Here is a 23,920-nt window from a genome sequence, read left to right on the forward strand (position 1 = left end):
CATATATATATATATATACATATATATATATATATATATACATATATATATATATATATATATATATATATATATATATATATATATATATATATATATATATATATATATATATATATATATATATATATATACTGTATATTAGGGCTGCAACAATTAATCGATTAAATCGATTAAAATCGATTATAAAAATAGTTGGCGATTAATTTAGTCATGGATTCGTTGGATCTATGCTATGCGCATGGGCAGAGGCAATTTAAAAAATATATATATATATTTTTATTTTTATTTTTTACAAACCTTTATTTATAAACTGCAACATGTACAAACACCTGAGAAACAATAATCAAAATAAGTATGGTGCCAGTATGCTGTTTTTTTTTCTCAATAAAATACTGGAAAGGATTTGTCTCTTTTATCCGATTATTAATCGATTAATCGAAGTAATAATCGACAGATTAATAGATGATCAAATTAATCGTTAGTTGCAGCCCTAATATATATATATATATATATATATATATATATATATATATATATATATATATATATATATATATATATATATATATATATATATATATATATATATCTTTAGCCACGCCTGCAACCCAGAGAGGGACAAGCGGTAGAAAATAAATAGTAGTATAAGAAAGAGACAAATGGATGACAAGTTCATCTCAACAAGCCTGTTTCGTGGTTACCCACTCATCAGGGTATATCAGGATAATCTCCTGATGAGTGGTTAACCACAAAACAGGCTTGTTGAGATGAACCTGTCATCCATTTGTCTCTTTCTTATACTACTATATACCAGCACTGTTTTACAGGAATCATTCTACACTGTGTGTACATAATTGTATAAATGTATATATATATGTATATTCATACATATATATGACTGTTGCTGCTATATATATATATATATATATATATATATATATATATATATATATATATATATATATATATATATATATATATATATATATATATATATTTTTTTTTTATTTATTTATTTTATTTTATTTTATTTATATATATATATATATATATATATATATATATATATATATATATATATATATATATATATATATACACACCTACATACATACATATATATATATACACATACATATATATGACTGTTGCTGTTATATATATATATATGTATATGTATATATATATATAAATATATATATACATATAAATACACACATACATATATACATGTTTGTGTGTATATACATATATGTATAAATGTATATAAATATGTGTGTGTGTATATATATATGTATATATACATACATATATATACATACATACATACATATATATATATGTCTTAATAAGGTTATCCAAAAAATAGTGCTCGATACCGTAGTAGAGCGCAATATATGTATGTGTGGGAAAAAAATCACAAGACTATTTCATCTCTACAGGCCTGTTTCATGAGGGAGGGTACCCTCAATCATCAGGAGATTTTAATGGGAGCATTCGCATACCATGGTTTATATAGGGCACAGAGTGGGTGGGTACAGGCTGGCCTAGGGGCGTGGTGATTGGCTCATGTGTTACCTAGGAGGTGTTTCCGTCTATGGCGGCATGTTGTTACAATTTCGCTGCGCTTGTTGAGGGATGACAGGTCTGGACGGTAAATAATAAACAGTTTCTCTTTCAAGCATAGGTTGCATCTTTTATTACCACTATTGTAAGGTGTGCTGGATGCAAGAATTTGCCATGTTATTGAATATTCAACATTATTGTCTTTGAGGTCCCAAATGTGTTTGCTGAGTTCTGTGGTATTTCGCAGGTTTTTGTTCCTATACATATATATATATATATATATATATATATATATATATATATATATATATATATATATATATATATATATGTATATACACATATATATAAATATATAGACATATATACTGTATATATATATATACATACATATTAGGGGTGTGCATCTCTACCTTAAATGGCGATTCGATATGAACCTCGAGACATAGTTTACGATATGATTCACTAACAATACTTTTTCAAACATTACGAATCGATATGATGCGATGCGAATGGAAGCTTTGCAGGGTGAAAAGAAAATTAAATGTATCAGGTCAGAACAATGTCGTGTGTTTATTTTTTAAATAGACACATACAAAACAGGTGGTGCCTGCATTAATTAGAAGCAAATAGAAGTATCAACTTCAAGGCATTGCAACCCATAAACTTAAAGAAAAAAAGATGTAAACAAAACACTCTTGGGAAAGATATCAGGTATTTACTGTTGTTTGCTCAGCTAGCAACAATTAAAGACAGAGAAAAGCAAGCTGTGCATCAAGTTATAACACCACAATAACACAAGTGTAAGATACAATTAAGTACAACCATGTAAACTAAACAGCAGTCTCAGTGTAGACACTTAAATACTTGATTTACTATTTGGAATGCATAAGATAATACATCCGTCATCACGTCTTTCATAATAAACAATGTGTTCCTAAGAAAGAGCAGTTCTCCTTTAAGTGACGTTCACTTAAACTGTATAACTCTTGTTAGTGTGCGTGACTTTGAGAGACTTTTGTTGTTGTTTTACAAACTTTTGTGTGGTGTTCGTCATTCGTTTACTTTATTAGTCCCTGAGGGGAAATTCAGATTTCAGATTTTCAGCACAATGTTGCCTCTTATTCGTAATTATTCCGAGCTGATTAGTTATGTGTATGCAGCGGCGGCTGAACCCAACGTGACAGCGAGTCATAATTACGACCATCAGCTGGATTAAAAAAATATAGCAGTAGCAGTATAATTAGTCCAGAATCTTCACGGTCTAGGAGGACCGACCCAATTAGAAACCGGTACTCTGTAGGAGTTGGTGTGATTGACTCGAAAAAGTTGGGGCCGGAAGTCTTTCAATTGGTAGCTCTGCATCCTTAGCTCACTCATTGCCGTCTTGCCTGTCTCGGTGTCGTCACAACAGGTGAGTGCTAAGATTAGTCGTGTTGCCGCTACTTTATTAAACGTTGCAAATGGCCATACTTTTATCCAACTGGACACTCTTTTTTTTTTTTTTAATCCGAACATTAACCACACTCTAGATTCGGGGGTGCATTGTTTTATAAACTATTTACATTGTAGATTGTCACTGAAGGCATCAAAACTATGAATGAACACATGTGGAGTTATGTAATTAACAAAAAAAAGATGAAATAACTGAAAATGTTTTATATTCTAGTTTCTTCAAAATAGCCACCCTTTGCTCTGATTACTGTTTTGCACACTCTTGGCATTCTCTCGATGAGCTTCAAGAGGTAGTCACCTGAAGTGGTTTTTACTTCACAGGTGTCATAGTTTTGATGCCTTCAGTGACAATCTACAATGTAAATAGTCATGAAAATGAAGAAAACGCATTGAAATGAGAAGGTGTGTCCAAACGTTTGGCCTCTACTGTATTTATGAACATATATACACATATACATATATGTATATACACATATATACATGTATGCATATATGTATATACAGTCGTGGTCAAAAGTTGACATAAAGAACATAATGTCATGGCTGTCTTGAGTTTCCAATAATTTCTACAACTCTTATTTTGTTGTGATAGAGTGATTGGAGCACTTACTTGTTGGTCACAAGAAACATTCATGAAGTTTGCTTCTTTTATGAATTTATTATGGGTCTACTGAAAATGTGAGCAAATCTGCTGGGTCAAAAGTATACATACAGCAATGTTAATATTTGGTTACATGTCCCTTGGCAAGTTTCACTGCAATAAGGCGCTTTTGGTAGCCATCCACAAGCTTCTGGTTGAATTTTTGACCACTCCTTCTTGACAAAATTGGTGCAGTTCAGCTAAATTTGTTGGTTTTCTGACATGGACTTGTTTCTTCAGCATTGTCCACATGTTTAAGTCAGGACATTGGGAAGGCCATTCTAAAACCTTCATTCTAGCCTGATATAGCCATTCCTTTACCACCTTTGATGTGTGTTTGGGGTCATTGTCCTGTTGGAACACCCAACTGCGCCCAAGACCCAACCTATATATATATATATATATATATATATATATATATATATACATATTTAGAGAATTATTGACAATGAGAGTATTTTTTTTATTATTAAATGAAAATTAAAAATAAATTAATTGGGCTCCAGTAAAAATGGAACTTGTGCCTAAGCAGTGTTTATACTTTAATTAAATTATTAGTTAAAGTATAAGCACTATTTAAGCATTATTTGTATTAATACTCAATACTGGTATCATATGTGCTTATATTGAATCTGTTGATGTCGATTGTAGTAAATCTCTACTTCACACGCCAAACTAGAAGAACATTCCGCCTTTTGTTCTCTGGACGTGTCGGCCATCTAACTGGCGACCCCGAGCGTGGACTTCAGGGTTGACGTCACCGCTCAGGGGCGCTCGGCGCTAAAGCAGAGCGGGAAAGTAGAGATGAAAAGGAGTTTAAAGCAGCGCAGATTGAATCAAGGCGGGGGCCAGAGAGACATGAGAAGGTGGAAGCGTCAAACAGTGAACGACCTGCAAAGCATCCTGGGAGGAGCTCTCACAGCACGCCAGGCTCTCTCCTCAGTGACTGGGAAGTCCAACACACACACACTTACACACACACATACCGAGGCGCTGTCACATGTCTGCAGGCCTCTCTTGCAAGCATTTAGAAAATGGGTTAGGGATTTCTTCCTTGTAATTCATGGTGACAGTATCACCATCATCATCATGGCCTTTATTATTCTCATTATCATCATCGCAATCTGCACTGCCATGCCTGTCCTTTATTGGATGGATCATGGCCCACTGGGACACACGGAGACGCTTGTTTGATTCAGGGTCCCCACTTTGTGCCCCGCCCCCAGCAAAGAGGTGAACACCTGGCAGGGGCGACGGGATTGAGTGGATTTGTGCGAGCGCGATCCTGCCGGGGGAGGTTAATAGCCTCAGCGGCCATGTTGGGCCCGGGGTGACACATCACAGACTGACGCTGGGACCGCAGAGGGCGGCAAGGTACACCCCCCGCAGGTCGCTAAGCTTCATCGCTCAGGCGCGACACTGTCGTCCTCCCGCTCCCTTCGGCGCTTTTATCACGACGAGCGCAAACATCGCCACGAGCGTCTCTCTCGACAGCATTTCAAGGATTCCCTAAAACGCCTGAAATCTCTGCAGATTTCTCATAAATTGCAACGTTTAGGATTATTTTTTTCAACAACAATGAAGTCATTTGTGGTTTTATGAATTTGTTCTCAATTTTTTAAAGTGATCCCTTAACCTCAAAATTGCAACACACGTTAGTAAAACAAATGCTGTGTTGATGTTTTACTCATTTTAAACTACTTTATACTACTAAAAAGGTATTTAGGGGCCCTTGGCAAACCTGAGGCCCCAAAATCCTAATCTAAATATATTAAACTGACTGAAGCCAAAGAGGAATGTTTTAAATAAAGAATGATAACATATATGTTATTAGGAGTGTCAAAAACTATTCTTAATCGATTAAAAAAACAAATCTAAAATCCAATTTTATATATTTATTCATTTTAAATTTCCATCCATCCATCCATTTTCTACCGCTTATTTCCTTTTGGGGTCGCCGGGGGCGCTGGAGCCTATCTCAGCTACAATCGGGCGGAAGGCGGGGTACACCCTGGACAAGTCGCCACCTCATCGCAGGGCCAACACAGATAGACAGACAACATTCACACACTAGGGCCAATTTAGTGTTGCCAATCAACCTATCCCCAGGTGCATGTCTTTGGAGGTGGGAGGAAGCCGGAGTACCCGGAGGGAACCCACGCAGTCACGGGGAGGACATGCAAACTTCACACAGAAAGATCCCGAGCCCGGGATTGAACCCTACTCAGGACCTTCGTATTGTGAGGCAGATGCACTAACCCCTCTGCCACCGTGACGCCCTATTTTTAAATTTATAGGCTAAATTTTTGTTTCATCTGACATCACATGGACAAAGATAAGACCTTCTGGAGGAAAGTTCTGTGGTCAGATGAAACAAAAATTTAGCTGTTTGGCCACAATACCAAGCAATATGTCTGGAGGAGAAAAGGTGAGGCCTTCAATCCCAGGAACACCATTCCTACCGTCAAGCATGGTGGTGGTAGTATTATGCTCTGGGCCTGTTTTGCTACCAATGGAACCGGTGCTTTAAATGGGACAATGAAAAAGGAGGATTACCTCCAAATTCTTCAGGACAACCTAAAATCATCAGCCCGAAGGTTGGGTCTTGGGTGCAGTTGGGTGTTCCAACAGGCCAATGACCTCAAACACACGTCAAAAGTAGTAAAGGAATGCTAAATCAACCTAGAATGAAGGTTTTAGAATGGCCTTCCCAAAGTCCTGAGTTAAACGTGTGGACAATGCTGAAGAAACATTTCCATGTCAGAAAACCAACACATTTAGCTGAACTGGACCAATTTTGTCAAGAGGAGTGGTCAAACATTCAACCAGAGGCTTGCGGATGGCTACCAAAAGTGCCTTATTGCAGTGAAACTTGCCAAAGGACATGTAACCAAATAAATGTAACCTTAATAAATTCATAAAAGAACCAAACTTCATGAATGTTTTTTGTGACCAACAAGTATGTGCTCCAATCACTCCATCACAAAAAAATAAGAGTTGTAGAAATTATTGGAAACTCAAGACATCCATGACATTATGTTCTTTACAAGTGTATGTAAACTTTTGATCGTGACTGTATACATATATGTATACATATATATATATATATATATATATATATATATATATATATATATATATATATATATATATATATATATATATATGTATGTGTGGGAAAAAAATCACAAGACTATTTCATCTCTACAGGCCTGTTTCATGAGGGGGGGTACCCTCAATCGTCAGGAGATTTTAATGGGAGCATTCGCATACCATGGTTTATATAGGGCACAGAGTGGGTGGGTACAGGCTGGCCTAGGGGCGTGGTGATTGGCTCATGTGTTACCTAGGAGGTGTTTCCGTCTATGGCGGCATGCTGTTACAATTTCGCTGCGCTTGTTGAGGGATGACAGGTCTGGACGGTAAATAATAAACAGTTTCTCTTTCAAGCATAGGTTGCATCTTTTATTACCACTATTGTAAGGTGTGCTGGATGCAAGAATTTGCCATGTTATTGAATATTCAACATTATTGTCTTTGAGGTCCCAAATGTGTTTGCTGAGTTCTGTGGTATTTCGCAGGTTTTTGTTCCTGAAAGAAGCCTTGTGATTGTTCCATCTGGTTTTGAATTCTCCCTCGGTTAATCCTACATATGTGTCGGATGTGTTAATGTCCTTGCGTATTACCTTAGATTGGTAGACAACTGATGTTTGTAAGCACCCCCCGTTGAGAGGGCAATCAGGTTTCTTTCGACAATTACATCCTTTGTTGGTTTTGGAGTCGTTCTGTCTGAGGGCCGACGGCTCATTTGCAATTGTTTTGTTGTGGTTTGAGATGATTTGTCGTATATTGTTCATGCAGCTGTAGCTCAATTTAATGTTGTTCTTGTTGAATACTTTTCTTAGGATGTTGTCTTTGGGAAAGTGTTTGTCAATCAGATTGAGGAATTTGTGTCCAATGTTCGTTGAGACGTTTTTGCTGTATGGGGGGTTGTACCAGATGATGTCGTTCCGTTTTCTGTTCTTTTTTGGCTGGTTTCCTGGCGTGGGTTCATATATATATATATATATATATATATATATATGTATATATATATATATATATATATATATATATATATATATATATATATATATATATATATATATATATATAATGAAAAGAACAAATACATTTAGTAAGAAAATTTACCAATAATATTTCCATGTTTTTGCGGGCTGTATAAAATGATGTGGCGGGCCAAAGACCTCAAGTTTGACATCTGTACCTCCTGAGAGGGTTTTATAAAATAATGACATAATGTGTCCAAACTGTCCTACACTAGGTTTGGGTCAGTTTTTGCCTTATCACTCACCTAAAGGGTGAGTGAAGAATGCTCTATCGAACTAATAAGTCTCTAAGAAGAGATGATCCAGTATTATCTGCTCACAGATGCTACCTGGTGGTTGCTTGGGCACACTGCAGCTAGTCCTGGATAGTCACATGCAGGATTCTCACAAGAATGAGGCTAAAATACAAGCTTATCTCGCCTTCCTCCCTGCACAGGAAGTCACATCCTATCCTTCCTTTCAGACCGCCTGCACTGCTGAAGAACCGAACGACCTGCAAAGCGCCGCCATGGGGGGGACACCATCAGCGCCACTTTGCCGTCCCGACAGCTGCTGTCAGAAGAGGCGGGACGAGGCCACGCGGCGTCGGCGCCGACGCGAGCGGCGAAAACAGCGCTGTCGGCTTCCTGTACCGCCATTTCTCGAAAAGACCCCTTTCCCTCTTCCTGGCAAACGGCTGAGCTCAGCACTTTGGGGCTTCATGCAAACCGGCATGCCACTGAAACATCTGATTTGTGTGTGTGTGTGTGTGTGTGTGTGTGTGTGTGTGGCATGTTCCCCAGAGAGCACGTCAGAGGAAACATTTACACTGAAGTGCTGCTAAAGTGGGAGGAGCTTATGAAGAACACGCTCCATGGGTCTTCTGCTGTGTTTGTGAGTGACAAAGCAGACATTGAAGAACAGGAACATCTCCACTTCCTGACTAACTTTTACACGCTGGCCTTCTTCGGAGGTTTTTATGAAGACGGTAACGAGGTAACGCTAATTTCTTTTAACAGCACAGTTTCATGACGCACGGTCAATGTGTGCACGTTATAATCAAAGCCCAGCAGGTGGTTCTCCCGACAAGACCAAAGACTGGCTGCAGCCACGAGCTGAGTCATCAAAATCCGCTAATGCATAGCCAATGAATCATCTAGAAAACACATCATTTGTTATTATTACTTCTTGTTCTAATGATGGCAGGCGCACCTACACCAGGGTTCTTAACATTGTTTACCTTGGGGCCCAACTTTTCCACTACAGGGGGGTTCGGAACCCACTCTAAAATAACACAGAATTAATAATCTTGATTTGAATTGTATTCAATAATTATATCTGACCTACTTCCAGTTTACATCCTTGTCAAATGATATGAATCGCACATATTATTATTTATTCAACACTTAGACCTCAGACTTAGGTCAGGCTGATTAGAAAAATAAGTACTAAATAAATATAAATATAAATAAATAATAATATAATAATAAATAAATAACTGACAAATTTGTTGCGCTAAAATAAATAAATTCAGTTAATAATGAATATGTTTCCTTAACGAAAGTGTCAATAAGATTAAAGTGCAGATGAAAATACAACTTCACCACTTTAGTCATACATTTGTGCTCTATCACTTTAGCTCCAGTCTTCTTCTGTTTGTTTGATCTTGTCATTACTGCCACAAGTGGCGGAAAAGTGTATTACATTTTTGATTGATTGATTGAAACTTTTATTAGTAGATTGCACAGTACAGTACATATTCCGTACAATTGACCACTAAATGGTAACACCCGAATACGTTTTTCAACTTGTTTAAGTCGGGGTCCATGTTAATCAATTCATGGTACACATATATACTATCAGCATAATATAGTCATCACACAATTTAATCATCAGAGTATATACATTGAATTATTTACAATCCGGGGGATGGGATGTGGAGCGGGTTGAGGGGGGTAGGTTAGGTTGCTATCAGCATATTGCAGTCATCATACAAGTTTATCATCTGAGAAATAGACATTGTAACAGTGTAAGTCTCACTTGATAGGATATGTACAGCGAGCGGAGAACATAGTGAGCTCAGAAAGCATAAGAACAAGTATATACATTTGATTATTAACAATCCGGAGAGGTGGGATGTGGTGGAGGGAGGGGGTTAGTCTAGGGTTGTAGCTGCCTGGAGGTGTACTTTTATTGCGGTTTTGAAGGAGGATAGAGATGCACTTTCTTTTCCACCTGTTGGGAGTGCATTCCATATTGATGTGGCATAGAAGGAGAATGAGTTAAGACCTTTGTTAGATCGGAATCTGGGTTTAACGTGGTTAGTGGAGCTCCCCCTGGTGTTGTGGTTATGGCGGTCATTTATGTTCTGGAAGTAGTTTGACATGTACTTCGGTATCAGGGAGGTGTAGCGGATTTTATAGACTAGGCTCAGTGCAAGTTGTTTTACTCTGTCCTCCACCCTGAGCCAGCCCACTTTGGAGAAGTGGGTAGGAGTGAGGTGGGATCTGGGGTGGAAGTCTAGAAGTAATCTGACTAGCTTGTTCTGGGATGTTTGGAGTTTAGATTTGAGGGTTTTGGAGGTGCTAGGGTACCAGGAGGTGCATGCGTAATCGAAAAAAGGGTTGACCGAGAGTTCCCGCTAGAATCTTCATGGTGCTTTTGTTGACCAGAGAGGAGATTCTACAGAGAAATCTTGTCCGTTGGTTGACCTTTTTGATTACCTTGGTTGCCATTTTACCACAGGAAAGATTAGCCTCTAGAATGGAACCTAGGTAGGTGACCTCATCTACAATTGAGTGCTGCTGCGGCCCATTAGGACCGCAGCTGAGAAACAGATATTTTTTGGTGGGGGCGCTCACAGCCAACAACCCAATGGTTAAGAAACGGTGATTTATAGTATGTTCGTTTTTCACGTGTCAGAAGTGGCAAGCGTATGTGTGTGTGTGTGTGTGTGTGTGTGCGTGTGTGTGTGTGTGTGTGTGTGTGTGTGTGTGTGTGTGTGTTGAGCTGTTAGAAAAAGCATAAACAAACATTTGCATAAAGCAGATAGATTGTCCAGTCTCATGTTGATAACATGACGAACTTGAATAATAATTGTATTTATTTATAAATATAATTGTTATATCAATTTTTTTTAATTTTAGGTTTCTCATTTATTACATGTATTTGTTTATTTTTATTATAAAATTAAAACTAAAACTGAAAATAAAATAATCTGTTTAAGGTAGTTAAAAACCTATTTCTGCGATTATCGCGATCAATTATGAGTTAACTCAGGACAAAATGTGATTAATCACTATTAATTAATTTAATCATTTGACAGCTCTTTGGTTAAAAACATTTATTTGGTGTTTTAAAGGATTTGTTTTTTGACCGTTTGGAATGGAGAAGTGAGGTACTACTGTACATAGTAAATGGTAATATAATTAAGTATATTTATGCATGGTAAAGAGTAATATAATGAAGTATATCTATACATGAAGTACTATTATACATGGTAAATAGTACTATAATGAATTATATATATGCACAGGTACTACTATACATAGTAAATAGTAATATAATGAAGTACATTTATGCATAAAGTATTACTATACATGGTAAATAATACTATAATGAAGTATATTTATGCATGAGGTACTATTGTACATGATAAATAGTACTATAATGAAGTATATTTATGCATTAAGTACTACTATACATGGTAAATAGTACTATAATGAAGTCTATATATACATGAAGTAGTACTGTACATAGTAAATACTAATATAATGAAGTATATTTATGCATGATGTACTATATACATTGTAAATAGTACTATAATGAATTATACTTGTGCAGAGGTACTACTATACATGGTAAAGAGTAATATAATGAAGTATATTTATGCATGAAGTACTATTATACATGGTAAATAGTACTATAATAAAGGATATTTATACATGAAGTACTACTATACATGGCAAATATTAACAGAACAAAGTATATCTGTACATGAAGTACTATTATACATGGTAAATAGTACTATAATGAATTATATTTATGCATAGGTACTATTATACATAGTAAATAGTAATATAATGAAGTATATTTATGCATAAAGTACTACTATACATTGTAAATAATACTATAATGAAGTATACTTATGCAGAGGTATTACTATTCATGGTAAAGAGTAATATAATGAAGTATATTTATGCCTGAAGTACTATTATAGTACTATAATGTAGTATATTTATGCATGAAGTACTATTATACATGGTAAATAGTCCTATAATAAATTATAATTTTGCATAGGTATTACTATACATAGTAAATAGTAATATAGTGAATTATATTTATGCATGAAGTACTCCTATACATGGTAAATAATACTATAATGAAATATATTTATGCATGAGGTACTACTATACATGGTAAATAGTACTATAATGAAGTATATTTATGCATGAAGTACTTCTATACATGGTAAATAATACTATAGTGACATATTTTTATGCATGAGGTACTACTATACATGGTAAATGTATAATGAAGTATATTCATGCATGAAGTACTACTATACATGGCAAATAATACTATAGTGACATATTTTTATATGGTAAATGTATAATGATTTATATTTATGCATGAAGTACTATTGTACATAGTTAATAGTACTATAAAGAAGTATATTTATGCAGAGGTACTACTATACATGATAAATAATACTATAATGAAGTATTCTTATGCAGAGGTACTATTATACATGATACAGAGTAATATAATGAAGTATATTTATGCATGAGTATATTTGTGTATGAAGTACAACTATGCATGGTAAATAGTGATATAATGAAGTGTATTTATGCATACTACTATACATGGTAAATAGTACTACAATGAAGCTTATTTATGCATGAGGTACTACTATACATGGTAAATAGTACTATAATGAAGCATATGTATGCATGGTAAAGAGTAATATAATGAAGTACATTCATGCATGAGTATATTTGTGCATGAAGTACTACTATATATGGTAAATAGTACTATAATAAAGTATATTAATGCAGAAGTACTACTATACATGGTAAATAGTACTATAATGAAGTATACTTATGCAGAAGTACTACTATAGATGGTAAATAGTACTATAATGAAGTATATTTATGCATGAAGTACTATTATACATGGTAAATAGTACTATAATGAAGTATATTTATGCATTATGTACTATTGTACATGGTAAATAGTACTATAATAAATTATATTTTTGCATAGGTACTACTATACATAGTAAATAGAAATATAATCAAATGGTAACTAGTACTATAATGAAGCATATGTATGCATGAAGTACTGCTATACGTGGTAAATAGTACTATAATGAAGTATATATATGCCTGAAGTACTACCATTGTAGCTGAGATAGGCTCCAGCGCCCCCCGCGACCCCAAAGGGAATAAGCGGTAGAAAATGGATGGATGGACTACTATAGATAATAAATAGTACTATAATGAAGTATAGTATATGCATGAAGTACTACTATAGATAATAAATAGTACCATAATGAAGTATATTTATGTATGCAGTACTACTTATACATGGTAAATAGTGCTATAATGAAGTATATTTATGCATGAAGTACTACTATACATGGTAAATAGTACTATAATGAAGTATATTTATGCATGAAGTACTACTATAGATGGTAAACAGTACTATAATGAAGTATATTTATACATGGTAAATAGTACTATAATGAAGTATATTATATGCATTAAGTACTACTATAGATAATAAATAGTACCATAATTAAGTATATTTATGTATGCAGTACTATTTATACAAGGTAAATAGTGCTATAATGAAGTATATTTATGCATGAAGTACTACTATAGATGGTAAACAGTACTATAATGAAGTATATTTATGCATGAGGTACTATTATACATATAAAAAGTAATATAATATAGTATATCATTATATGTATGCATGGATTACTACTATTGATGGTAAATAGTACTATAATGAAGTATATTTATACATGGTAAATAGTACTATAATGAATATGTTTATTAAGTACTACTATAGATTTTTTTTTCCAATGATAGATGGTACATAGAGCTATAATGAAGTATATTAATGCATGGAATACTACTATACACGATACATAGTACTATAATGAAGTATATTTATGCATGAAGTACTACTATACACGATAAGTAGTACTATAATAAAGTATATTTATGCATGAAGTACTACTATACATGGTAAATAGTGCTATAATGAATATATATGCATGAAGTACTATTATAGATGGTTAGTAATAATATAATGAAGCATATTTATGCATGGATTATTACTAAAGATGGTAAATAGTACTATAATGAAGCATATTTATGCATGAAGTACTACTATATATGGTAAATAGTACTATAATGAAGATGCATGAAGTATTACTAAAGATGGTGAATAGTAATATAATAAAGTATATTTATGCATGAAGTACTATTATACATGGTAAATAGTACTATAATGAAGTATATTTATGCATTATGTACTATTGTACATGGTAAATAGTACTATAATAAATTATATTTTTGCATAGGTACTACTATACATAGTAAATAGAAATATAATCAAATGGTAACTAGTACTATAATGAAGCATATGTATGCATGAAGTACTGCTATACGTGGTAAATAGTACTATAATGAAGTATATATATGCCTGAAGTACTACCATTGTAGCTGAGATAGGCTCCAGCGCCCCCCGCGACCCCAAAGGGAATAAGCGGTAGAAAATGGATGGATGGACTACTATAGATAATAAATAGTACTATAATGAAGTATAGTATATGCATGAAGTACTACTATAGATAATAAATAGTACCATAATGAAGTATATTTATGTATGCAGTACTACTTATACATGGTAAATAGTGCTATAATGAAGTATATTTATGCATGAAGTACTACTATACATGGTAAATAGTACTATAATGAAGTATATTTATGCATGAAGTACTACTATAGATGGTAAACAGTACTATAATGAAGTATATTTATGCATGAGGTACTATTATACATATAAAAATTAATATAATATAGTATATTATTATATGTATGCATGAATTACGACTATTGATGGTAAATAGTACTATAATGAAGTATATTTATACATGGTAAATAGTACTATAATGAAGTATATTATATGCATTAAGTACTACTATAGATAATAAATAGTACCATAATTAAGTATATTTATGTATGCAGTACTACTTATACAAGGTAAATAGTGCTATAATGAAGTATATTTATGCATGAAGTACTACTATACATGGTAAATAGTACTATAATGAAGTATATTTATGCATGAGGTACTATTATCCATATAAAAAGTAATATAATATAGTATATCATTATATGTATGCATGAATTACTACTATTGATGGTAAATAGTACTATAATGAAGTATATTTATACATGGTAAATAGTACTATAATGAATATGTTTATTAAGTACTACTATAGATTTTTTTTTCCCAATGATATATGGTACATAGAGCTATAATGAAGTATATTAATGCATGGAATACTACTATACACGATACATAGTACTATAATGAAGTATATTTATGCATGAAGTACTACTATACACGATAAGTAGTACTATAATAAAGTATATTTATGCATGAAGTACTACTATACATGGTAAATAGTGCTATAATGAATATATATGCATGAAGTACTATTATAGATGGTTAGTAATAATATAATGAAGCATATTTATGCATGGATTATTACTAAAGATGGTAAATAGTACTATAATGAAGCATATTTATGCATGAAGTACTACTATATATGGTAAATAGTACTATAATGAAGATGCATGAAGTATTACTAAAGATGGTGAATAGTAATATAATAAAGTATATTTATGCATGAAGTACTACTATAGATGTTAAATAGTACTATAATGAAGTATATTTATGCATGAAGTACTACAATAGATGGTAAGCAGTAGTATAATTAAGTATATTCATGCATAAAATACTACTATAGATGGTAAATAGTACTATAATAAAGTATATTCATGCATGAAGTACTACTATAGATGGTAAATAGTACTATAATAAAGTATATTTGTGCATGAAGTACTACTATAGATGGTAAATAGTACTATAATAAAGTATATGTATGTATGAAGTACTACTATAGATGGTAAATAGTAATATAAAAAAGTATATTTATGCATGAAGTACTTCTATAGATGGTATATAGTTATATAAAGAAGTATATGTATGTATGAAGTACTACTATAGATAGTATATAGTTATATAATGAAGTATATGTATGTATGAAGTACTACTAGTACTATAAGGGGTACAAAGGTAATGTTACCTACAGGAATGTTTGACTTGAGGTTCTTGTCAACCTTCCATGTTTGTTGTCACTAAATGTTCCATTTCACTCGCTGACATAAGAAGCATTTCTTTATGTCAGAGAGAATAGAAAAGAATAGAAAGGATTAAAAAGCGATGGAGGCTCATATTGACTCGTTTGAATCGGAGCGACAAAGAAGGCGGACTCCACGCTGCAGTGAAGGCTCGCTAACAATGGCGGCAGGGGCGGAAGACACAAACAATGGCGGCCTCCGAACGCCACGGCCTCGATGGCGGACGGCGTCACGAGGGAGCGCCGCGGCGAGCATCCACGTGCACGCCGCGGCGCTTTGTGTGCTTCGTTATCACGGTCGGCCAGAACCCCCTTTGGAGAGTCGTGGCGCGTGGAAAATGTGGACTCGAGTGGCGCCTGCCTTAATTCGTTATCTGAACAGAATGATTACTCATGAAATTCAAGCCGACCTCGGACTATTTGAAGCGGCCAGATAACGAGGCCGGCGCCGCTCGCATGGCAGCCCTGTGCGACATCTCCCGGGAGGGCGCCGCTCCTCGTCCCGCCTTTCAAGTCACCCCGTTTGTACGCGGCCCCACAGGTCCACCGGTTGGACCACGACACACCTTCTCCACGCGGCCAGGACTCATTAAAACACACGCATGTCGCACAAACTTTCTTGCTCCTTCTAAGTCGAGAAGAAACGTTGGGGGGAAAGCGAGGGGGTCTGGGGGTGCACAGTGTTGACGTTTCTGCGGGGTGCCCTAATCAAAAGGCCCGTGTGCGCCCCCCCCCACCCCCACAACAAACAGGCTGCTTGTGCCATTAAAGCTGGCAGAAGTCAGCGGTGGGCGACACCATGCCAGCAGCCCCCGAGGATTAGACTCTCTGTTTACACCCCACTAATCCCCCCCCATTCCCAGCATCCTCCCTGGGAAGATGGGGAGCGAGGAGGGGGACGGGTAGGAGGGCGCCCTCTCATGTGTGAGCGGCCACTATCTCCACTCTTTCTTCCCAGCGGGGGCACACATGAATCGCTGCGAGAGCGAGAGAGGAACCGGCGAGGGATTGAGTGGTGTTTGACATCAGGCAGTGAGGAGGAGAAGAAAACCCAGAATGAGAAGAAGAAGAAGAAGAAAAAGGAGTCAGAAAAAGAAGAGTCAGAAGAAGAGACGGATGAGTCACAAGAAGAAGAAGAAAGAGAGTCAGAAGAAAAAGAGGAATAGCGAAGAAGTAGTAAAAAAAAAGTAGTCCGAAAAACAAGATTCAGAAGAAAAAGAGTCATAACAAGAATCAGAAAAAGAGACAGAGGAGTCAGAAGAAAAAACTGGAGTCACAAAAAGAGTCAGAAGAAGAAGAGGAATAGAGAAGAAGAAAAAGAAGTAAAACAAGGAGTCAGAAGAAAAAGAGTCATAACAAGAGTCAGAAGAAGAGAGGAGTCAGAAAAAGAAGAGTCAGAAGTAAGAGTCATAACACGAGTCAGAAGAAGAGATGGAGGAGTCACAAGAAGAGTCACAAGAAGAAGAATAAACAAGTGTCAGAAAGAGAGTCAGAAAAATAGAGAAGTAAAAAAGGAGTCAGAAGAAGAAGAATAGAGAAGAAGACAAAGAAGAAGAAGAAGTAAAACAAGGAGTCAGAAGACGAAGAAGAAAAAGTAAAAAAAGGAGTCAGAAAAACAAGAGTCAGAAGAAAAAGAGTCATAAAAAGAGTCAAAAGAAGAGACAGAGGAGCAACGTTCCCTCTAAGGTGCGCGCCTGTGCAATTGCGCACTGCTCAAGCGTCCTCTGCGCACGGCAAATCTATGTCACGCACAAAATCAAATAAAAAAAAATAAGCGCATAACAATTTTCGACACGACACGGACACGACAGAGAAAACAGTTTTCGTCATCATTGTTCAAATATTGTAACGTCTGTCGAGACGTTTTGAGGACATGAATTCTATCGATCACTTTACTGAGCAAAACTCTTTATATAAACACATAAAAACACATCACCAAAACATTAGTAAAAACAATTATATCTAGCATAACTGGTCATTTCAAACCAGACCAAAAGCAACTTTGTTATATCAACAGCAGCCGCTCGCTCATTCTCACTTGCGCCAACACATGCACATATGGCACTTAGCCAGTGATGCGTTTACAGCCACACAAAAAGTCGGACAACTCCAACACCACACAAAGTGTCATTCCAGGTCGTTACACTATGATTTACCAATCAAATGAGTGTTTATTCTAGTGTCATTTATTAGGAATCTTAATTTATAAATATTAATCATGAAATGCTGTTAGTATATTAAATAAATACCAATAAAAATATATTTTTTTACAAACAGGAAGTTGCAGGAATGTACACATGATCCCCTGCTTACATCTCATTGTGCAACATGTGAATGTTTTAATGGAAACTAAATGCAATGTCTGATAGGGGTACAAATTATTTCCAAAGCAGGACCTCCATCCAGACAAACAATACAAGTACACAGTTCATGAAAAACAATATTTTTTGTTATTGTCATTGTAAGTGGGCCTAAACACTTATATTAGAAAATAACCTCATGGAAATGACTGCTGTCATTTGATTATAATAATAAGAGAATGTTGTCTGTCTATCTGTGTTGGCCCTGCGATGAGATGGGGACTTGTCCAGGGGGTACCCCGCCTTCCGCCCGAACGCAGCTGAGATAGGCTCCAGCACCCCCCGCAACCCCGAAAGGGACAAGCGGTAGAAAATGGATTGATGGATGAAGATGTAACTTGTTATTTAGTCAGGTTTGGGACAGGTGTGCTGCTGGTGTAGCCACAGTGTGCACGTCTGATGTTGCTCACATGGGCTCCACTGAATGCTCAGGGAGTTTTTGCGTTTGCTCACACACATGAAGAATTAGAGGGAACATTGCAGAGGATACAAACAGAGTCGGAAAAAGAGTCAGAAGAAGAATAAGAATAGAGAAGAAGAAGTCAAAAAAGAAGAGTCAGAAGAAAAAGAGTCAGAAGAATAGGAGTCACAAGAAGAGTCACAAGAAGAAGAAAAAATAGAGTCAGAAGAAAAAGAGTCATAACAAGAGTCAGAAGAAGAAGAAGAATAGAGAAGAAGAAGAAAACGAAGTAAAACAAGGTGTCAGAAGAAAACGAGTCATAACAAGAGTCAAAAGAAGAGATGGAGGAGTCACAAGAAGAAGAAGAAACAGGAGTCAGAAAGAGAGTCAGAAGAAGAAGAATAGAGAAGAAGAAGAAGTAAAAAAAAAGGAGTCAGAAGAAGAAGACAAAGAAGAAGAAGAAGTAAAAAAAAGGAGTAAGAAAAACAAGAGTCAGAAGAAAAACAGTCATAAGAGTCAAATGAAGAGACAGGAGTCACAAGAAAAAATATGAGTCAGCAAAAGAGTCACAAGAAAAAACTGGAGTCAGAAAAAGAGTCAGAAGAATAATAACACAAAGAAGCAAAACAAGGAGTCAGAAGAAGAGAGAGGAGTCAGAAAAAGAAGAGTCAGCAGTAAAAGATTCATAACAAGAGTTAAAAGAAGAGATGGAGGAGTCACAAGAAGAATAAGAAACAAGAGTCAGAAAGAGAGTCAGAAGAAGAAGACAAAGAAGAAGAAGTTAAAAAAAGGAGTCAGTAAAACAAGATTCAGAAGAGAAACAGTTATAACAAGAGTCAAATGAAGAGACAGGAGTCACAAGAAAAAACAGGAGTCAGAAAAAGAGTCAGAAGAGGAATAAGAATGCAGAAGAAGAAGAAGAAGTAAAACAAGAAGTCAAAAAAGAAGAGTCAGAAGAAGAGAGAGGAGTCAGAAGAGTCATAACAAAAGTCTGAAGATAACGAAGAGTCATACAAGTCACAAGAAGAGTCAGAAGAAGAAGAGTCAAAACAAGTGTAAGAAGAGGAGTCAGAAGATAAAAAGTCGGATGAAAAAGAGTCATGGGGTTACACGATTAGAAGAGGAAGAGTCACAAGAAGGGTCAGAAAAAGAAGAGTTAGAAGAAGAAGGAGTCAGATAAGGAAGAATAATAAGAAGTAAAAAAAAAAGGAGTCAGAAAAAGAAGAGTGAGAAGAAAAAGAGTCATAACAAGAGTCAGAAGAAGAAACAGAGGAGTCAGAAGAAGAGTCAGAGGAGGAAGCATCAGAAGAAGGAGAAAAAGAAGAAAAGAATCAGAATAGTCATAACAAGAGTGTGAAGAAAAAAGAGTCAGAAGAAGAGGAGTGAGAAGATAAAAAGCGGAATGATGGGTTAGACGATCAGAAGATGGTGGCCGAGCACTGACCTCCCCCAGCAGGTGTTTTCACACCCGTGAGAGAAGAGAAAAGTGCCCAGAGGAGGTCTCAGTTTTCATGGTTGATCTTTCAGAACACGTTTGTGAAGCTTCAACACCAGATTGATCCTGACTCTCATGTCAAACTCTTTCATGTAGCGACAATCCTATCTTTTATTGCAGCAAACTCACTAAACTGTTAGCTTTGTGCCACGCTAACACTTCCTGCTAACACTAATGAATGTGAGCTGTCACAGAGGAGGAATGTTTGCAGGAAGGAGCTTCTCTATAATGCCCCCCCCCCGCCCAAATCATTCATATCTAACCCCCCCACTACAGTTTAGTTAGTTGCATAACTCACATTAATGCATCGCATTTTTGCCACTTGTGCAAAAAAGTAGTTGGATGTTGTAAAATCAAAACAAATGCTAACTTTTTGCTGCAACAGCAAAGTAGTTCCATGAATGCTGTGCACGTTTACATGCACAAATATAGAATATTTTCATCTATTTAATTCTTGACTCGACAATGCAAACTCTAATGAGACACGTTTTTATACACGATGTTATAGAAGTCCTTCTTATCCAAGAGACCACTTCATTAGGTACACCATCTCATGCACGTCAATGCAAACCATTAAGAATGTACATCAAGTAACATTTATTAAAACATAAATAAATAAAAAAGGATTTAATTTGTGCTGTCAATCCATTATTTTTCTTAAATTTGATTAATCTAAGTAAATTACTTGCTTGCATAATTTAAATTCACTTTTTAAAAAATGCATTTTTATTTTCACAATGCCATACATGAATATTTATTCAAATGCAGGTCATTTATTTATTAATTTATTTTAATGAAAAGTACCATCTGGGTTTATTTTGAAGTAAGACTTGCCAGCGAGACCAGAAGTCAGTCTCACTCATCTTTGTAAGCAGTAATCTCATTACTGACCGGATGATAATATTTGTATAATAATCATCTGCGGTTAAGATAAAAGAGCATGTGTGGTCAAAATAAATAATCTGTGATTATTCATAATTAATAGGGGTGCTCAAAGAAATTAAATCACATCCCAATCGTGATTCTCATTCATCTCCATTCTGAATCAAGTCGTAATGTTAAAAAAATCTTATTAAAAAAATTAAACCAGAAGGAGCTTTTCTAACATGCAAAAAGTTTCATTATAATTATTTGACCAAATATTACATTGCAAGAATCGCTTTGAACTGAGAATCGTCACCCCAGGAATCGGAATTGGATTGAATCGTTAATTGGCCAAAGATTGACAGCGCTAATACAATCATTGTTATGATTAACACACCAGTTAACACAAATTCGACAGCCCTTGACTTAATACAAATACATTCTCTCTGAATGTTATTCTTCTTTTATTTACTCTATTACATTAATAAATATATATATATATATATACTGTATATATTAGGGCTGCAACAACTAATCGATTAAATCGATTAAAATCGATCATAAAAATAGTTGGCGATTACTTTAGTCATTGATTCGTTGGATCTATGCTATGCGCATGCGCTGAGGCAATTTTAATTATTTTTAATTATTTTTTTATTTTTTTAATAAACTTTTATTTATAAACTGCAACATGTACAAACAGCTGAGAAACAATAATCAAAATAAGTATGGTGCCAGTATGCTGTTTCCCCCCCTAATAAAATACTGGAAAGGATAGAAATGTAGTTCGTCTCTTTTATCCGATTATTAATCGATTAATCGAAGTAATAATCGACAGATTAATCGATTATCAAATCAATCATTAGTTGCAGCCCTAATATATATATATATATATATATATATATATATGTATGTGTACGTATATATATATATAACGTATATATATATATATATATATATATATATATATATATATATATATATATATATATATGTATGTGTGGGAAAAAATCACAAGACTATTTCATCTCTACAGGCCTGTTTCATGAGGGGGGGTACCCTCAATCGTCAGGAGATTTTAATGGGAGCATTCGCATACCATGGTTTATATAGGGCACAGAGTGGGTGGGTACAGGCTGGCCTAGGGGCGTGGTGATTGGCTCATGTGTTACCTAGGAGGTGTTTCCGTCTATGGCGGCATGCTGTTACAATTTCGCTGCGCTTGTTGAGGGATGACAGGTCTGGACGGTAAATAATAAACAGTTTCTCTTTCAAGCATAGGTTGCATCTTTTATTACCACTATTGTAAGGTGTGCTGGATGCAAGAATTTGCCATGTTATTGAATATTCAACATTATTGTCTTTGAGGTCCCAAATGTGTTTGCTGAGTTCTGTGGTATTTCGCAGGTTTTTGTTCCTGAAAGAAGCCTTGTGATTGTTCCATCTGGTTTTGAATTCTCCCTCGGTTAATCCTACATATGTGTCGGATGTGTTAATGTCCTTGCGTATTACCTTAGATTGGTAGACAACTGATGTTTGTAAGCACCCCCCGTTGAGAGGGCAATCAGGTTTCTTTCGACAATTACATCCTTTGTTGGTTTTGGAGTCGTTCTGTCTGAGGGCCGACGGCTCATTTGCAATTGTTTTGTTGTGGTTTGAGATGATTTGTCGTATATTGTTCATGCAGCTATATATATATATATATATATATATATGTATGTGTACGTATATATATATATATATATGTATGTGTACGTATATAGATATAACGTATATATATATATATATATATATATATATATATATATATATATATATATATATATATATATATATATATATATTAGGGTTGTACGGTATACCGATATTAGCATAGTACCGGGATACTAATGAATCATATTCGGTACTATGCAGCCTCTAAAAAGTACCCCCCCCCCCCCTGTATCACGTCGCGTCATTGTTGGTTTTACGAGCAGAGGAGCATGTTCGGCAGCACACAATCACAGAGTACTTACAAGCAGACACAGTGTGTAGACAGAAAAGGGAGAACGGACACATTTTGTCTTAAAAACTAAAGATAAAGGTGAAGTTAGCGGCTAAAGTCCATCGGCAGTCTGCAGTGTTTTAGCTACTTCTAAATCACTAATCCTCACCTCCATGGCGACAAATAAAGTACGTTTCTGACAAGTATCATCCCTGCAGGACGAGGAATAGCTAAACATGCTTCACTACACACTGTAGCTCACCGGCGTCACAGTGTAAACAAATGGATGGATCTACACCTAACATCCACTGTAATGATACCGAGTACAAGAGTGTATCTAGTCGATACCACTATGATTGCGTCAATATTTTTTGGCATCATAACATCTCCTTTCGTTTTTTTTAAATGTATATTATGTTTATAAACTAAGGAAATATGTCCCTGTAACTACTTGGTATCGGACTGATACCTAAATTTGTGGTATCATCCAAAACTAATGTAAAGTATCAAACAAGAGAAGAATAAGTGATTATTACATTTTAACAGAAGTGTAGATAGAACAAGTTAAAAGAGAAAGTAAGCAGATATTAACAGTAAATGAACAAGTAGATTAATAATTAAT

The 23,920-nt window shown here is 35.3% G+C and overlaps 1 protein-coding gene and 1 long non-coding RNA gene across 9 annotated transcripts in view; one reads left to right on the plus strand and one right to left on the minus strand.

The window, feature by feature from the left end:
- Nucleotides 1–23,920, minus strand: part of LOC133620178 (RNA binding protein fox-1 homolog 3-like) — a 1,135,173-nt gene that overhangs the window by 120,848 nt on the left and 990,405 nt on the right. The gene's annotated exons all lie outside the window — the stretch shown is intronic.
- LOC133620181 (uncharacterized) overlaps nt 8,606–23,920 on the plus strand; it is a 28,045-nt gene continuing 12,730 nt past the window's right edge. Inside the window, exon 1 of the long non-coding RNA XR_009817486.1 lies at nt 8,606–8,748. This is a non-coding gene — a long non-coding RNA (uncharacterized lncRNA). The remainder of the gene's footprint in view (nt 8,749–23,920) is intronic.

This window comes from Nerophis lumbriciformis, linkage group LG24 (assembly GCF_033978685.3).
Source record: "Nerophis lumbriciformis linkage group LG24, RoL_Nlum_v2.1, whole genome shotgun sequence".
NCBI lineage: Eukaryota > Metazoa > Chordata > Actinopteri > Syngnathiformes > Syngnathidae > Nerophis > Nerophis lumbriciformis.